We start from the raw sequence: 14,964 nt of genomic DNA on the forward strand, positions 1-14,964 counted from the left end.
TTTCAGCTTCCCCTGCTCTGCCAGGTGCACAAGAAGCTGGGAGGGAACACAGCTGGGATAGCTGACCCCAACTGACCAAAGGGATATTCCACACCATATGATGTCATGTCATGCATGACATGTCATGCTCAACATACAAAGCTAAGGGAAGAAGAAGGAAGGGGGGACATTCAGAGTGATGGCATTTGTCTTCCCAAGTAACCATTACTTGCGATGGAGCCCTGCTTTCCTGGAGACGGCTGCACACCTGCCTGCCCATGGGCAGTAGTGAATGAATTCCTTACTTTGCTTTGCTTGTGTGCGCGGCTTTTGCTTTATCTGTTAAACTGTATTTATCTCAACCCCTGAGTTTTCTTACTCTTCCGATTCTCTCCCCCATCCCAGCCGGGGGGAGTGAACGAGTGGCTGCGTAGCGCTTAGTTGCTGACTGGGGCTAAACCACATCACTGGACTAACAGTGGCAAATCAGTACCAAGTACTGTGTTTGGCACAGAATTTGTAGCCAGCAGTAGGTTACTATGTTTTTTATAAGAAGCTCAGTACTTGGCATAAAAATCTTGTTACTTCTGCATGAGACTATTACAGTGAAACCAGGCACCTTTCCTGTCACAGCCCAGAATACAAAGTACAATGAGTCTTTGCTTTCTCTAAACAGAAGTGTCAGTATTTTCAGTGAGATCTTAATAATAAGCTACTTTTTAAGGCCTGAATCGTACTTATATTTAGAGATTTTACTCATGAATGGTACTGTTTTCCTTGTTGATTTCCCCCCTCCCCCCTCCCCCTTTTTTTGGCTTCAGAAAGAAATGAAGGAATAAAGTGAGAAACATTCAAAATGTCTATGTTAGCATAACATGCTTGCCCACTGGATATTTCATCTAATCCTGTATTAACTGTTCCTTCCATATGACCAACTTGCTGGCTACAGCTTATTTGGCAAAACTACAGTAGATGATATGAAATGGAGACAAAGCAAAAAAAAATGTATGGAGGGAGTTAAAACTATGTAACACTGATTGAAACCAAACAGCCTATAAAACATAGGACAGAAAAATAAAGTATTATAAAGATATTTTACTTTGTTGACAGCTTACAAAGAAATGAGGCAGCGCTTCTGAATCTTGGTAAGAAATGATCCTAAATATGAGACATACCAGTCCTTAAGGTGGAAACTTTAGGCAAAGAAAATTTACGATAGCATGAAAAGCTGGAGAACTTGTTGGCTTGGCATTCCTTAATAGAATTGTATTACCTGCAGTGAATGTCAAACAGCAAAGGAAAGAAAGTCCACACAGCTCTCAAGATAGTACACCCTGCCAAAATAGGCATAGAAGAGGGTGGAGAGGTGCCTTTGGAGAGAATTGGCTAAAGTATCTGTTTTAATAGTTATTACCCTGACATGAAAGGCATGAAGACTTTTCAGAATACTTTCCTTAGCACTATTAGTGCTGTGATATGCTACCCAATTAAAATCTCTCATACTTCACTACTAGTAGGACTGTGTTGAAAACAGTACTTTCCTCTGGGGCTTTTGCAAGACTTGGTATGTTTGAAAGTCAAGAGACCTCTGTAAAAGGCATCAGTGGCAGAATGTATCACACATCTTCAGTTAACCCAGTCATGAGACCCACGTATTTTCTTCATATTGCATCGTGTGGAGACATAAAGATAACAGAAATGTGAAGTTTTTAGAGGCACAAAGTTGGGTATGATAAAGCAGAACAGAAAAGGGAAAATCTGGTGTGATGTCTTGCCAGACCTTGTCTGAACTTGTCTTGGCCTGTTTTGAGTGTTTTTCTTTCTTGTAAATCCACAACATCTTTCTAATGACCAGGTGTCTATTTTCTGATTTGTTTAACTTATGCTTATCTTTGAAGAATATTATACAATGTAACTGTAATTTTTCTACAGGTAGTTTTAACAAGTAGTTTTTCTTTGCAGAACAAAATGTGTGACTTCAGCATAATGATGCAGTGTTAGAGGAACACAAGTGTGCTGTGGTGGCAGTGGGAATGCAGGATGCCGTGTGGGAGAGTACAGGGTGGTAAAAGACAGGGCGCAGAATGATACTGGAGACCCCAAGAGTACAAAATGTCCACAATAGTCTGTTAAAGAAATGCAGAGCTGGGAGCTGAGAAAAAGTGATTTAGGGGTAGCAAAGAGAATAAAGAATATGGATCTGAGGTAAGTAAAATATCCCATAATTATTAAACTTAAGTATAATGTGAAGAAAGACCAAGGCATGAAAAGGTGCAATCTATAAAAATGTATAAAAATGTCCCCACCTGGAGCCTAGGGGAAGGTGAAAGAAATCATCAGGAACATAACTGCTCCCAGCAAAGGAAAAGAAGAAATCACACCATCAACCTCACTCTCCTCAGGGATGCAGTTGACTCGCTGCAGCTGTCTTGTTCTTTCTGCGGAAGATTGACTCTGTTGGCCTTAGGATAGAAAGCTGTGGTGGAAAAGAGCATATCCAGAGAAAAAGTGTAGAAAACTGGAAAGTTTTGTGTTACAATTTTTAATGGTATTATTAATGACATTTGATTTCTATTAAGTAGAGAATTTGGAGTAGAAGAATGTTGAATATTTGATGAATTTGGTGAATGTTAATATTGTAACTGGACTAATGATAACTTTTTTTTAATTTTAGCTAGATTTTCATAGGGTTAACAATAAATTATTGGTTTAACGTGTCATATTCTCTCCTTTTTACCCATAAGCAGAGTTAGAAAGTAACAAATAAAAAAATCGATAATCGTGACTTAAAACTACTGCTTAACATCTGATCTATGGAAGTATATCTGCTTTTAGACAAAACAGATGCAGGTCAACCTGATTTGCAGTTAATATCATTTATACTCCATGGTGGAATTTCCTTTTGCAGATCATGGCCAATGCATGAAGAACAAACAAACAATTCTACAGCTCAGTTAATGTCTGATAACTTGGTGAATCACAGTAGTTGGAGGATTAGGTATCAAAATAATAAAATTCTAGACCAAATCATAAGAAAAGAAAGATAAGGAAAGGTATCCAATGTACCTAAACCTGTTCTAAAAGCATTTACAGTTAATCCAATGCAATGTTGGTATGACTTGCAATGTAATTTAATTTTTAGACAATAAAATTCCAATTTAAGAACTATACAAGAGTCTCTACATAAAGTTTTGATTAAAATGATGTCATTATTGGTATACAAAGCTACATTAGCTTAACCAAATCTCAGAGCAACTCTGTCATACTTCAGATGCAAAATATTGACAACTGAAAAAATTTAATTCCAAATTAACTTGCACATAAATTGACACAGTGATAATAAAAAGCATGAATTATGAGTGAAAAATTATTGTGTGCTTTTATAAATATATAAAAGTTTATAAATTCAGCCTTAGTCTGTCCTAACAGAACAGACTCTGTGTTAAGACAGAACTTTAAGAGAGGCTTTCCTGAATTGCAGTAAGAATTTGAAACAATAAAATCTTTTCCCTCTAAAATGAGGAAGCCTTTTGAAACAATTTTTTTTTCTAGAAAGCTTCCCCAGCAAAATGACTAAAACTGACAGTCCTGACCAGGAATGGGTTATATGATCCAATGCACATGTTAAACCACAGAACAAAAGTCATTAAAAAGGCCTAGTACAAAGAAATACCCACAATCACTTTAAATACTGCATCCCATTTACATAGAAGTCAGTTTCTACATTGAAGTTCAAGAATAAAGCGGCTTAATTGCTCATGTGGCTGTAAGCCTCTGGGATAGAGAATGCTAGTTTATTTAATGCATAAATAATCCAGAGTAATTTTCCCCATATTTATTTTCCACTGGTGCATCGATCATATTCATTTGACAGGGTTCTGGAAAGCATACTCTTTTGGACTGATTGTAAAAAGTGAAATATGCCAACCTTTTCGGAAGGTGATGGGAAAAGAAATCCCTACACAACTAAATGCAAGTACTATGTTTTACATATTTCTGTGTGCATATTTCCCTAAAAAGGCAGAACTTACTTAATAATTCCCTACTATTCCCTTTCAAATCCCAGATGGATGGAGATGGAGAAAAGAATCTTAGACTCCAGAACACTGTACACATATCCAACATTATATAGGAAAGATACATTATATAGCAAGGATAAATAAAATGTTAAATTATTTCTGTGGCCAAAATCAATCAGGATAACCTAGTTTAAAGCAAAAGTAGAAACTTTCCCCTACAAAAGATAGTATGAGAGAAAGGGATAAAATATATTGACAAAATAAATCTGAATCTTTGTCCATGGAGAATGAATCCTTCTGCTACTAAACAAATAAACTCCCATTCTCAGTCAGGTCTTTGTATTCAGCCTTCACAGTCAAATCTTCCAGTTTAGTACCTTGTTTAAAACTTCTAAGTTTGAGCTAACCACTTCATATTTTTAACATCAATAGAAAGAAAAAGAAAGAAAAAGAAAGAAAGAAAAAAATAGAAAAAAAAGAAAGAAAATCACCTCCAGAAGGTGATTGACCAGCTTATTTTAGACACTTACCCCAGGCTGAGATGAATCACCTTCTGAAGGTGCCCATGCCCATTTCTACATGGCATCCCAGTTTCTGAAGCCAAGTGAATGCATGAAAAAAATCTCAGTTCAGGTTTTCTTTTAACTTCTTATCCCCTCATAATTCAAAGAAAAGCTAAAGAACAAACTGAATAATGGCTTAGGAATTATTGAAGATTTTTTTTAACAATTTTTTATTATTTTGGAGATAGTTGCCTGTTTTTCACTTGATTTCATCATTGGGGTAGCTAGATAGAAGCTGACTGGCGAGTTCTTTATTTTAGCCATACTATACCAGCCTTGTCAGGGCTGCAATGCATCCAGGACAGCGAGCTCTCCTTTGCATCAAGAATCATATTTCTCAAGAAAGTTGATTTTATTTTTTAAATTAACAGCTTACTATTAATTATAGTATTATGAATTTTACATACCCCAGAGAAAGAATCTTATTGCCTGCCATTAAATTTCTGTTAGTTGTTGGTAGAGAAAAGAATACTTAATTTCTTTTTTTAAAAGTCAAACATTTTTTCTAGATATTTGTCCTGGTTTCGGCTGGGATAGGGTTAATTTTCTTTCTAGTAGCTGGTACAGTGCTGTGTTTTGGATTTAGTATGAAACAATGTTGATATAACAGTGATGGTTTGGTTGTTGCTACGTAGTGCTTACACTCGTCAAGGACTTTTCAGCCTCCCATGCTCTGCCGGGTGCACAAGAAGCCGGGAGAGGACGGGGCACAGCCAAGACAGCTGATCCAAACTGGCCAAAGGGATATGCCATTTCATATGATGCCATGCTCAGTATAACTGGGGGCAGTTGGCTGGGGAGGGGAAAGTGATTGTGGCTCAGGGACTGACGGGGTGTCAGTCAGCGGGCTGTGAGCCTTTGCATCGCTTGTTTTTTTCCCCTGGGTTTCACCTCTCTCTTTCTCTTCTTGTTTTCCTTTTCATTACAACATTATTATTTTTATTATTACTATTACTATTTTATTTTAATTATTAAACTTTTCTAATCTCAACCCATGAGTTTTCTTACTTTTGCCCTTCCCATTCTCTCCCCCATCCCACTGGGGTGGGGGAGTGAGCAAGCAGCTGTGTGGTGCTCAGTTGTTGACTGGGGCTAAACCAGGACAATCTTAATAAAATAGACTCAGTAATAATCATGAGAAATTATAGAATTGCTAATATTTTCTATTAAATCCAGAATCATGTCATTTTATTAACTAAAGAAAATACAATTCTTGACTGTTAGAAATGAAAAAAAGCTACCAGGCTATCAATTGTTACAAATGTTAAAAAATATTTGCAAGACTTCTTGATGGACACCAACAAGTCAAGAATTTTGAAATGCCACCTTTATAGTCCATTTTAAAGCATTCCCAAATCTGAGTTGTTATTTTCTTCAATAAAGACAAACATGTGTCTACATGTATGTTACTTTTATTGTATGCTAAGGACTGACCACTCAGGGAGACTGGCCTTGATAAAACAAAGTATATAACTGTGAGAATAATTTGATTAGACAAGACAGTATCTAGGACAATCATGTTATATAAGAAATAAAGAATTGTAATAATAAGAAAAATAGGTAAGATTTTCAAGCAGGAGCCTCGTGAACATTGACTATTATTTCTTCATTTAACTTATACTTGGCTTATCCTAAGTAAATTACTTCTAAGAATCTTTTTTTCTTTTGGTGTATTAGGTCTAAATGCATCAAGCTTTCAGATAGCTTCCAAATGATCATGTGTTTGTAATATTATTGTACCACTATTTGCCTAACATATTTTGGGCAGTTTTCTTTTCTGAAACTTAAGATGCCTTTTATTTTGAAGATTTAATGCTGTTTTTTTCCTGGAGAAGTTCATAAAACTTGTGGTGGCTAATAGACACCTTCTGTTCAGATGGTAGTACTAAAGTGTTCTGAAATGTTTTGGGATATGTTCTTATTTTCAACCTTTTGCTCTGATATGGACTTATGCTACAGTATGAGCATATTATCTTTCCAGACCAACTAAACTGAGATCTATACTCTGGGGAGAAGCTTATTGCCAGAAAACTGGACAAATCCAGTGTTGGTTAGACCTAGGTTTTACTTTTTATGTTTGAACAGCTTCTAGTTTTCTACAGGCTGTGGATCTGTAGCACCTCAATTATGCAATTAGCTGAGGTCTTGCACTGTAAACAAAAAGCATATGTAGCACGCCCAGATCCTCAGCAATAACAGAGATCACTAGCAGTGAGCAAGATGTCCTTTGCCAGCAAAGCAATGTTGCTGCACCTGCACCGAGCAGTCTTTGAAACAAGGGTTAATTGAGAGGTTAGTGTGATGATGCGCTAAGAAGCTGAAGATGATATTGCAGCAAAACCAGTCACATATGCAACTAATTTGGTGTAAACCCAAACAAGGGAAACCTTTAATAAGAAAGCAGAGAGCGTGTCATTACGTGTGTGGTGGGAAATCCTTTTAATTACGCCACAGTAAAGTACTTCCCCTCCGCTATATGCAGTAGACTTGTAGTCAACAGATTTGTTGCCTAGTGAATTAAAACCAGATTAGGAAGGGCTACCATTGCACGCTCATCTTGTTCTGGTAAGACATAATAGGGGTTAATTTGATCTGCTTGTTCATCAAATGCTACTGGAATCTGGGCACATGTGTGTGTGTGAGAGAGAGAGGGAGAGGGAAAGCAAGAAATAATCAGCACAAACTTCATGCAGAGCCCCTGATTTGACAGTGTTTGTGTATTGTCTGAACACCCAAGAGTTACTGACGTTAAGGAGGCTTTGCATTTGGGACTGGAACACTGGGGTCAGATTTCAGCGGATTTCCAGGTGCCTACAGATGTTCAGAAGTGTTTCTAGAATTCCTTAAGCAGGATAAGACTACTTTGGCTTTGGGAATGCAGCTCTCTGAGTTTATCTGCAACTTTGGGTGCTTAAATTCTTTAGGAATCTTGTGCGTGTTTAAGCAGCTTTATGAACTGAGACCCGGGTGGCTGCAGTTCATAAAGCTCCCCTTAGCCCGTCCTGCTTCTCTGTCCTCTTCTGCCCAACCAGCTCAGCTTCCAGCTTTCTCAGAGCAGCCAGTCCTCATCCAGTGCTTTTTCTCTGTTCAAAGGAGGCCCATCTCTCTTTCCAGTTCTACCACACAGTTTTAAAATCATCCTCTTCACTCTGTATTGCCTTAAAATATGAGGTGGTGAGACCACAGAGAAGACATAGTTAAGGCTACAACTTTGAGAAAGAGAAATATCATTCTTAGCACAAAAACACCCACACTTCCTCCAGACTAGCTTCTTTAGTAAAGTTATTCAAACATCCTAAACACTAAGGTAATGATTTTCAAATTGTAGTTCACAGACTTTCAGGTTCCATGGAATTTTTCTGCAGGGAAGTATGTAAAGAATGGCCTTTTGTGATGATTGTTAAACCACACTCTTCAGTAACATTAGAAACAACTGTTGCTAGGCTTGAATTTATTATCCATGCCTTTGCAATTTCACTAGAAAATATTTATGGTGTCTACAGATTAGAAGAAAAGCATGAAAATTGTTACAAAATGGTATGCATTTTTTGGAAGTGCTTATGATTAGTGAGTTTGATGTGTCCTGTGGTATCATCTTCTTAAGTCGTTAGCCTACTGGCTCAGGGCCAAGGCCCCATGTAAAAGGGTTCCACAACAAGTGCATAGAAAATCTGGTGCACAGAAAACGGAATGGTTTGCTGTGTATGCACCACAAAACTGAAGTGTGCATTTGCAAAGCAGTACATGTACAGTGCATGTCACATAAAATGAGAATAGACTCTACATTGCTCAGCAAAGCCCTCTCAGCCTGTTCTGTTGCCTTAGTTAAAAATACATTAAACAGTATGCACTCACAACCTATTTGCAGAGCCTTCCAAATAGGATCTTGGCTGGTTTTGTTGTTTTTTAAAGTAAATTGTGAGAAGAAAAGAGGAGACTTGATATCCTTACTATGGTGTAGTTATACTCCATAGACTTTCCTCTAAGGTTGCATAAGATTTCACCAGTACAAACACTAGACAATTGTGGGTGAAATGGCCAGATTATGCACAGGACTGGCAGACCTGCTGTGGACTTGTCCATTCCTCAGATGCAGGCACAGTGACAGGAATGGTCAGGAATGGGGAGACTGATGGATGTCTAACTAATATTAGGTCTTATACCTTTTCTGACAACCACTGCTGCAAGCCTAAGGCTGAGGACTTGAGACTGAAAAAGGCATGAAGGACTTTATTAAGAGACCTGGCACAAAATATTTTAATCCATAAGCTTGCTGGGAAAAGCAACACGTTCCTGCATGTTAAGAACCAGATCTGTCTGTAAACAGGACATTCGCAGTAGAGAAATCACAGATGCCCTAGAATGCGCTGGGTTATTCATAGGATATCCCCACAGCATGTGGGTTTTGAGAATTTGTCCCTCTAAAGTAGTTTGTTGGCTCTATCCGCTGCAATAGAAAACCTTTCATCATACATTATGTGATAAAAATATACTTAAGTTTGACATTAAAATTTTCAAACTTGTGTTTCAGATAATACTCTTCCAAATATCAACGTTTAGTAAATCTATTCAGTTTATTTTCAGCTACATTTTCCATGTCATTTTGTGTTTCTTTGGATGATGCTGAGAAGCGAAAAGGGGTAGCTGAAAGAAAGGACAACATATGCCATTCATTATAAATTTTTCCAGCTAACCTTTCAAACATGAAATAAAAAGCTCATCATAGTTCAACGTTAATGCTGGCAAGAGTGTTTCTTTTACTAAAAATGGTGAAATGAGGATGCTTGTTTCATCAGCCTGGAGCGGTTAGCTGGCCTTTTTTCCAAATGTGCTATTAGCTGCAGTGCATTACTGAATGTTTTGGTCCTTCTATTTGGAGTTTCTTTTAAACAAATAAGGATGTTGGAAATACTTCACTGAACGATACCTTAGGTTTTTTTCATTGTTAAAACAAGAGGAAAAGAAAAGAAAATCCAACAGTTTCCTCGTAGCGTTGGCAGGTGTGGAAAGAACCTGAACGCTTCCCTCAGCAGCCCCTTTCGCCCGGGCGGTGGGCAGGCGGGGAGAGCGGGCGGCTGGAAGAGCAGGAGGAGGCCCGCCGCGGGGCAGCCGCCGCGGGAGCGTTGGTGGTATAGTGGTGAGCATAGCTGCCTTCCAAGCAGTTGACCCGGGTTCGATTCCCGGCCAACGCAGGTCGCTTTTTGCCACCGCCGTGCGCAGAGCGGGCGGTGCCGCCGCCCGCAGGGGCCTCGGCTCCCTGCAGAAGCGGGGCCGCGGGAGCCTTGTGAACCCTGACGGGGAGAGACGGGCGGGAGTCCCGCGCCTGGGGAAGGGCAACGCCTGGTGCTGGGTGCCCCCCGCGGGAGGGCGGCCCGGCAGCACAGGCCCGGCGCGTCCTGGTGGAGAGCGAGTGGAAGGGGTGCCCGGGGAGCCACGGCTGACGGTGCCCTGGGGGTCGGCAGGAGGTCGCCAGAGGGATCTTTCCCTTGTTCCCAGCGCTGGTGAGGCTGCACCGGAGGCAGAGGCTGTGTCCGGTTCTGGACTCCCCAGACTGGAGAGAGTCTCGAGAAAGGCCACAAGGATGGCTGAAGTGCTGGAGCGTTTCTGCTCTGAGGAAAGACTGGGAGCTGTTTAGACTGGAGAGGAGAAGACTCAGGGGTGGAATCTTATTAATGGATATAAACAGCAGAAGGGAGGGTGCAAAGAGGATGGAGCCAAGCTCTTTTCAGTGGTGCCCAGTGACAGGACGAGGGACAATGGGCACCGACTGAAACATGGAAGGTTCTCAGAATATCAGGAAAGTTTTTCACTGTGAGGGTGACCAAGCACTGGCACTGGTTGCCCAAGGAGGCTGTGTAGTCTCCATCTTTGGAGATATTCAGAAGCCATCTGGACAAGGTCCTGGACAACTGGCTCTAGGTGACCCTGCTTGAGCAGGGGGGTTGGCCCACATGACCTCCAGAAGTCCCTTCCAACCTCACCCATTCTGTGATTCCATGATTCTGCGCTTCAAGCCAAGGCAAGAACTCAGGGCAGATGCCCAACACAAGATGTTAGTGATTTCTCTAGGAATAGGCATGGCACCAGGAGCTGGGCTGAGAGACAAGGCAGCCAAAGGAAGAAACGTTACACCAGCAGAACTAGAGGAATGCATACAAGCTATGGTTCACTACAGAGCCAGCAGCTAGTGCCTTCAGGAGCCATCAGATACATCAAAGTCTAAGGTCAAGTACCTCCCAGGAAGCCCAACTCTCTGAGTGCCCCTCCAGGTCGCTGAGAGTGCCAATGAGTTTGGGGGTTTGGCAATTAATCACTGTCAATCCCATGGCTCATAATCCTGTTGTATTTGAAACCTGACTCTTTCAGAGAAAATGTTCTATCACAAAGTAATTTTGAAAATAATTTGTATTATATTTCCAAAACCTGTTTATATGACAATGGCAAACAGGACCTACTCACATGACTGGCTGCAGTATATGGGAGAATATTAAATTATCCTAAATGTTTCTTTTTGTTTCAGTATCTTTTTTTCTCTCTCTTTTTTTCTCTAGAGGGAGAAAATGCACTCATAGGTTTATAACGATCAAAAGGAGGAAAGGGGTAAAGGAGCTGAGCTAGAGCAGGGAGAAGTTCTAGCCATTTGCACTTCATAGCTAACTAAGAATAGGTAATGAGTAGAGTTCCTAGGAGAAGTGGAGAAAGAGAGGTACAGGCTGTAAAAATGTAGTTAAAATAAACTGGATAGATTTACACAATGATGATATTTGAAAGAAGATCAAATCCTCTGTCCTCCTGGAAGAGAAGAGGTTCTGGAAGGAATGGGTGGGTGCTATGCCAGCAGGAGGCAATGGATTGAAAATCAAATCAAAGGGGTTTTACCTGCCCAGATTCTTACTGCAACTTGTAGGTTCCTAAACCTAAGCTAATGGATGAAAATGATTAGCAGCTCTACTTGAATCAAATTAGACTGCTGTTGGAAAAAAGATATTTAGTTGTTTATTTTCTTTGTCTACTGAAGCCTGGATCTCACTAGAGGGAAAGTCCTCACACAAAAGCCTGGAAAACGTTCCAAAAAGGGGTGCTGAGACATCTAGACCCAAAGGAACACAAGGTATGTTCCATTTCAGAGTGAGGCCAGTGGCTGGTTGGAGCAAGCAAGGTGTCGTGCTCCATAGTACATGGGCTGCTCAAGGTCCATTCATAGCCTCTCCTATTAACTTCAGGCTTTAGGCTGAGCTCTCAGGTGAGGGGTGAAGAGGAAGACAGGAACAATATGAAACTGCAAGAAGGATTTAGTGCCAGAGTCCTACATGCCCAGTCCAGAGAGAATTTTTTCTGTTATTTCAGCTTCAAATGATAAGCTAATACTATACATGTATCTGTCTTTGCAGCAGTTGTTCTCATAGATATGCCTGTGCTTCCCAGATGTGCTCCTTACGGTTTCTTATAGCTGTGGTTTTCTGTAGTAAACAGAAACACCACCCTAGGTATTTTCTTGTGGCTTAAAAGCAGTAACTTTGCTGGAAATCTCTAAGCTAGGAGATGCTTCTGGACTCTTTACATTTTTACTGCACAGGAAGGCAATGTTGCCTTTTGTTGTTAATTTTTGTTTTGACACTTCAGTTAGAATTGTGCAAAGTCATGAGATATATAACTGTTCTGGTAGTGTGCATGACCATAGCAGTCTATACTAGAAATAATCAAATAATAGCATCTCACAGCAATGCGCTGTAATGTAACTTTGCAATCGGCTCCCAAGAAATGCACCTTCGTCATTCCAGGAGTAGAGTGGAAACACATTCAGATGCAACTTCATTATTTCTCTTTGATTTCTTCCTTCTTTTGGGAACAGGGAAATAACTTACCCCTTGCTACTATGGATGGCTTAGAAACAGGAGAACTTTCAAGTAATATCTCCTTCCTGTCTAAAGTGTCTAAAATGTCAAAAATAAATTGTCCCAAAACACCTGCAGCATCCCTCTTCAAAAAGAACAGTCCTGGAGCTTTCCAACTACAACTATGCAAGCAAGAGAGCCCATTATTTTAAATACCAATCAATACTGAAGCATTTTTAAAAAACAAATTGTTTAAACAGTTAACAAGCTAACTGATATAATTCTGCTGCTTCCTTCAGTTTCCCACTCTGTGTACTCACATTTTGGCTTTTGCCTTACAATTAATTTACATAATTTTGGAGTAAAAAACTGGGCACATTTGTTCATTGTCTGAGACACACTTAGTGGAAGTAAGTGCAAAAATACTGGCTTTGCACTTGTGCATTCTTGGGGCTTATAGGGGAGGGAGGAAAGGAAGGAAGGAAGGGAAGGAAGGAAGGAAGGAAGGAAGGAAGGAAGGAAGGAAGGAAGGAAGGAAGGAAGGAAGGAAGGAAGGAAGGAAGGAAGGAAGGAAGGAAGGAAGGAAGGAAGGAAGGAAGGAAGGAAGGAAGGAAGGAAGGAAGGAAGGAAGGAAGGAAGGAAGGAAGGAAATAAAGGAGAAACACCTATATACACCTACAGACATACACCCACATGCCTTTCTGAGAGCATGATTTAACTTACATAGCAATAACATTCTGCCTGATAAGTGCATAATAAACCAGTATATTTTTCCATTTCTTTTCTCCACCTCCTCAAAAAAGACTCAGGGAATTTTTATAGTCTAGCATACTTTTGGGCTATCCAGAAGGAAAAATACACTTCCAAGATTCTTACAAAAATTCTATTAACACACATCATGGCCTGAGATTTCTTTGAACATCAAAGTAAGCTACAAATTAATTCACTTGCACCCAGCTGCATTTGGTGCTATGCTCATCATATTGAGGAGGCCCTTTTCTGTCTCCATCTTTCACTGCTCATGTCAAACAGTTTACAGAGAGGCAATATAAATTCGGACAGAGCACTAGGAATGCCATCAATGAGTTTGGGAGTTTACATTGTGTTTGTGTGAGGTCACCACATGTTGTCTGCAATGATCAATGGCCTACTGAATGCTTTTAAAGCCAGACGCTGCCCTCAGTGCCTTTAGTTACTCCATGTTAGGTTATGTTTTATTAGGAGGGCTCAGGCAATTCTTCTCTTGCATTTTTATGTAATGGATTTGTGTCCTTTCAGTGTTTTTTGTGGCATTTTCCTGTACTAATAACAAGCAGTCAGGTGACCAGTAAGATAGATGATATTTAACCTAGCGGTGACAGATGTAGCAGAGGTGAAAGGGTTATATCTATTAATAAACAAAGTTTGAAAGCCTTTTAACACCATCTTTCACATCACGCTTATCTGACCTTTTGCACAAGATGACTTCCACAGACTTATTACAATGAGGGGGGTGGGAAGCCAACAACTTGTGCTTTTTTCTCTGTAAAAAAAATAAAATTAATCATTAAGAGTTTTATTCATCCTAAACAAATGAATGAAGTGCTGGTGATACTATAGTTAGGGTTTCACTTGGATGAAAAAATGTGGTAGATTTATTTTGGTCCCAGTGGACACTGACATTTTAACCCACTTATCTCTGATTTATTCAGTCCGTGACAGTCCTGAAAAAGTGATGCATTTTGCCTGAAGGCTCTGTAGGTGAGGCAAGTTGACATATGCTTTTTCTTTCTGTTAAGCGGGTGATCTCCTCTGCAGTCCAGTGGATGAAGCAGGGGAAAATGGAAAAGGAAAATGTTTGCGATAAGGAATTTTTTTTTTTCAAGTTCCTTGGGTTTGTTGTATAAAAAAACCTCTAGAATTTATTTCATATAAACTCAGCTTTTAAAGGGCAATGTCTAGGTGATCAATAGTAAGCAACAGATTGTTAAAAAAAGATTTTTGTAGCATGGTAAAGCTAAAAGTAAGCTGGAATATTTTGGAATAGTGGTTATTTTACCTTTCTATGCTAATAAAAATACTAAGAGCATATATAGATATGACTCCATCTTGCTTAAGACTAGATGGAAGCATATTTTATTTTTACACACTTAGGTGAATTCCAGCACATTTGGTAGCATATGGGCCAGATCCCAGGGTCTGAGGTTCAGTTCTGTGCTGCACCAGGGACAGATCCTTTTTTAAAACTTTGTGTCATGAACATCAGAGAATTCCCATAAAAAAGGTCTGATCCTGTATTTCTTGGCTGCCTGTGACAACAGAAGTAGAAGAATCCAAGGGAAAGGGAAATGAGAAGGATACACTTATAGTATACTTGTGTAGAAATGTCTTGCTTTAATAATTCTGGGAGAAAGGGCAGGGTCCCGCCACCTCAGCTGGAAATACACACGAGATTGCTTTTCTGTATCTTGAAGAGAAGAACCTTATGTTCCTAGCTAACATACACTACTTGTTGTTTTATCGCTATGACTTTGTATTAGTCCTTGTAATAAGTCTTTAACTCTTAAAAATATATTTATATATACTCAT

The 14,964-nt window shown here is 39.7% G+C and overlaps 1 non-coding gene across 1 annotated transcript; it reads left to right on the forward strand.

Annotated features, from left to right (window-relative positions):
- The first annotated feature begins 9,681 nt into the window (after positions 1–9,681).
- Positions 9,682–9,753, forward strand: TRNAG-UCC (transfer RNA glycine (anticodon UCC)). Its single transcript has one exon. It is a non-coding gene; the product is annotated as a tRNA-Gly (tRNA).
- The last annotated feature ends 5,211 nt before the right edge of the window (positions 9,754–14,964 follow it).

Source organism: Phalacrocorax carbo, chromosome 2, assembly GCF_963921805.1.
Source record: "Phalacrocorax carbo chromosome 2, bPhaCar2.1, whole genome shotgun sequence".
In the NCBI taxonomy this organism is placed as follows: domain Eukaryota; kingdom Metazoa; phylum Chordata; class Aves; order Suliformes; family Phalacrocoracidae; genus Phalacrocorax; species Phalacrocorax carbo.